We start from the raw sequence: 4,416 nt of genomic DNA on the forward strand, positions 1-4,416 counted from the left end.
CCTCTGTAGCCAGCTGAAAGACAAGTGGGGGCTCGGGATGATTGCTGAGTACGAGCTCTATGCGGATATGCTCGGTGGGTATCTGATCCCTTGCTACATAAGAAGTCCTCTTGAGTTCTTGATTTACAACACTGTACACTCAGGGTTGACATTATCTGATCGTCGTTCATGTTCAATCAACGTGTTTCCATGAAATCCAAGGACACGATAGTTCAATCAAAATTTATAGCTCAATCATCGTGCCTCCTCAAATCTTGCGTGAGAAACCAATGAATAGCATCTTGAATGGCATCTTTTTGTCATTTCAACAGCATAATGACGTTCTTATTATCCTGGTAAGTGATTCTATTTTCAATTTCCCTTTCTCATTGACTGACAGTTTTGAAAAAGAAGAGGGAGCTGCCGATGAGAACTGAAGATCAGGGGTAGAATAGTCTCTTCACCTAAAACAAGTTACATAACCCTCCCATAAAGTATTGCTGTATATGGTAAAAAGGTAATTCGCATTAGCTAATAAACAAATAAAATTAGGCATAAATGACTCTCAAAATGATAACCGATTTCTAATTGATTGACCATTAGTGTGGCGAATAAGCAAGTCCTCTATCGAGGCATTCCATTTGGTTTCTTTTTCCTTTCCTTCAACTCTCTTAACATTTGATATCGATTGTTTTCTTTTGGTTTCTTTTCTTTTTTTATTGTGAGAAATTGCATAAAAAAAATCTTGACATTTTGCTTAATGTACAATCAAGCTCTAAAATTTGAAAAAGTGCGATTAAGTCATAAACAATTTGAATCAGGTGTGTCAAATCCTTCCTGATGACCACTCAACGAGATTTGCTGACTTCACATGCTTCAATTTTCTGATAGGTATTGAATGATCAATACGCAAGTAGATTCAGATTTAAGTCTATTGATCACTTACTGAAATAATCAAGGATGAATATCAAAAGCCAGCATTGACATTGAAGGAGGAAGTTCCATAAAAAGAATGGTCTCTCACCTTTTCGGCTTACGACTAGAGGTGGAGTTTGGCCTCACGCCATAGTCTGCCTAGCCCCCATCACCTTGTGAACTAATTCTATGGATTTCAATCTCAGTACCTCTAACACTATTCTTGATAAATTTTCGATCGACTAACAGACTGTCCGAACTGATGATGGAGCAAAGCTTCAGCGACAAGATTCGGAGTGTCTGTCAAATCTTATCGTCTAAGTAATTATGCTCTCCGCCTGACTAATTCAAGTAGGATGGAAAATTTCAAACACGAGGTGAGCCCTGGCATGCTGTCTCCTCGTAGTTCTACTTTGTCAGTGTTCTCAGGCAACTACATCTCCCGAAGCAGCGAACAAGTCCAAGTTGCAGAATCCTTTATTCACCGTAGTCAACTGATCACATAACCTATTGAAGAAAAATGTGGTAAGAAGAGATTCTGAGATAATAGTACTCGTGCAGAATTTGGTCTGGTTAACTTGTGTTAATTATCATACCTTTTGCGTTCTTACTCAAAGATCATATGCTGATAAAAAATCAAACCCCGCAGACTGTGCCAGGCTGTTTTCTTAAGGGGCGCATCAATGGAAGCATGCAAGCCGCAACTCTAAAATTTTTGGACGGGTCATGACCGCTGAAGCTCCTGCACTTCACACAACAAGGCTTGGGAACTTCTCTAAAGAAAGGAGATGTCCGCATATTCAAGCTTTTAGAATTGATGATATTGAATTCAAAGTCTCCCTTTTCAGAAGGAATGTTAAGAATTAGGCGTAAACTTTGGTATGCCAACAAAAAAATTTATGGTCTGCTCTGTTTTCTTTAGTGAATCAGATCAAAGAAAGCAAACCTTTCTGCTTCAAGTAATCAAATGGTGACAAAATTTCCTGAGGGTTTTTAGAGACTAGTGAAAATTACGCAGGGAAATTGCATTTTCCAAAATTCTGATCTCTTTGCATGTTTGCGTCCTTATTCGACAAACTATAAATCGAACTCGTCCGCAGCAGGGGATCGATAAAATAAAAGGTCATAAGCAATCCTTATCTCACGCCAATATGCAGAGTTGATCAAGAATGTAACGGAGCTTTGAGAATATTTCTTGAAGTAATTTCTTTTACCGTTGAGGTGGTCTCGGAAAAGGAAAGAAACAACGGTCCTGCACCAACTCTGTTGTCTAGAAAAGTTCGATGATGGAGTGATTCTTTATACTAATTGGACCTCATCTCCTTAAGATGATAATTTCACGCTCTGCTCTAGTCCTCAGCTGCCTCTAGTTGTCCTACAAACTCCATACAATCTCCGAAACAATCACTCAAATTCATTCCGGCTCCCCGAGAATGCATGGGGCATAGTCTTGTTCGCGGGTTCATCGAGATACATATTCAGGAAAACAAACAAGTTGCGATCTCTTAGAGATTTAGAAAGATCGTGGCCGGTGAAGATAAGGAGCTATCCAAACGAGCATGTGGCGCTCTCCTCTGCCGGTCGGCGAGCATTTGCCGCCGTTGATGGAGACAATGTAGTAGTGTTCAAAGTCTCAATTTTCGGAGCTCAAGTTTGAATCTAAATTCTTCTTAAAAAAATGACTACTTGACTTAAATCTAGATCTACAGTCATTTACAAATAAGGCAATTTTTCTAATTCCCTATCTACATTACTCTGCTAAATATTAGAATCTGATGGACAATTCACAGCATGGCTCTACTAATATGACGAAAAGAGTGGTCTCGAATAATCAGCCTACTAATTCGTCATGAGCTAGACTCGATATTCTCAATGGGCCAAACCCATCTTAAGAAGGCAGGGACACAACAATGCTTTTAGGCCCGTTTCGAGGTTCAATATGAGCATTTAATACACCAATGACAAAAAAGTTTATACGCATTTTGTTGCTTAATAGTAGGAAATTATAGAATGATTTCTTGTAACCCCAAATAGGATTAGCGAGTTATTTAGTCATTCGAATTCATTAACCGATGTCTTTAACCATTATATGTAACCATCTGTAAATAGTTACAAAAACCTATACATTTCTTGTAAACTTCTCTCAATCAATTACAAAACTCAACGTCTTTTTATAATTTTATTTATCTTTACTTTGCTATGATTTATCTTTCCATGCATTTACATGGCTAGCCACGATTGCGTCTAATCTCCGTATCTTTAAGTTTCTTGTCATTTACGTTCCTGCCCCCTTTATAACCTTTGTCGATTCATATTGATTCATCCATATTCTTGAAGGATCTAATAGAAGGAATTGAACAAGTTATCGGAATCTCAGTGGTGAGTAAGCTAGCCCACTTAGTCCCCATCGAAGTCAACTAGTTATTCTTGGTCTAATTTCGATCAACTCCCACGTCGTCCCACTTTTGATGCCTTCGATTCCCCATGCGTTCTTCTTAACGAGCTTTCCATATATCAATGACTTTTCTTCGTCGTAATGATGAGCTAATCTGGTTGTTGCCACTCGTATTACAAAACATGAACAGCTTCCCAAAGGTAGTTGTCCCGCAATCCCAGGAACGAATGTCTTCTTCAAATAAATGCTTCATCTTATTAAATTGGCTCACATAAAGCCCCCACAGAACTATGTTATATTTAGATTGTTACACAACTTGTGCTCGAGGGATGACTTCTTGTCTCCCAAGAGACGATGAACAACACCGGCGAAGTTTTGCACCGGAGACACCTCATTTCTTCAAGATCATACTCTCTCACACACTTCGCACTGTAAGTTCTTTTCTTTAAGCGTTCTTTTGGATGTACCAAGGCTTGGAAGGCTGATGCGTTCTACGCGCTAGCCTTTTCTTTCGAGTCTGTTCGTGTTAAGACGGATCCAAGACCGCTTGTTTATGAGAAACTAGGGTATTCCGACAATGTTTATGAGAAACTATGGCAAGTATCTTCGCGAAACGGTGCGTTTGAGGGTTCCGAACGGTGAAAGTTGGAGTGTGGAATTGGAAAAATGGGATGATATGGATTGGTTATCAAAGGGATGGAAGGAATTTGCGGAGCATTACTCAATTTGTGAGGGTCACTTCCTAGTCTTCAAGTACGTCGGGGACTTGGATTTTCACATGCTCATATTTGACAAAAGCGTAACGGAGATAGATTATTCGCTAATGAATGCTAATGACGGCAAGAAATCGAACCTCGACACTGTCGAATTTGTCCCGCCTAAAATGGGAGATGTTAATGATCACTGTAATCTCGGACTAGGTTCCAAATCGAAAGGCTTCCAAACCGATCAAGAACTGAAGCTTTTAGCACACGATTAAAAAGGTGTGTGAATCTTAGCCTATTAGCAATGCATGTGCTTTGTCTCGTTTTTTTCTTATGTTCTCTGCTTGACTGATTCAGATTGGATGGAAAGTTCCAAGCATAAGGTGTGCCCTGCCATGCTGGCTTCTTGTACCTTCACTTCTA

The sequence above is a fragment of the Rhodamnia argentea genome, chromosome 5, assembly GCF_020921035.1.
Source record: "Rhodamnia argentea isolate NSW1041297 chromosome 5, ASM2092103v1, whole genome shotgun sequence".
In the NCBI taxonomy this organism is placed as follows: domain Eukaryota; kingdom Viridiplantae; phylum Streptophyta; class Magnoliopsida; order Myrtales; family Myrtaceae; genus Rhodamnia; species Rhodamnia argentea.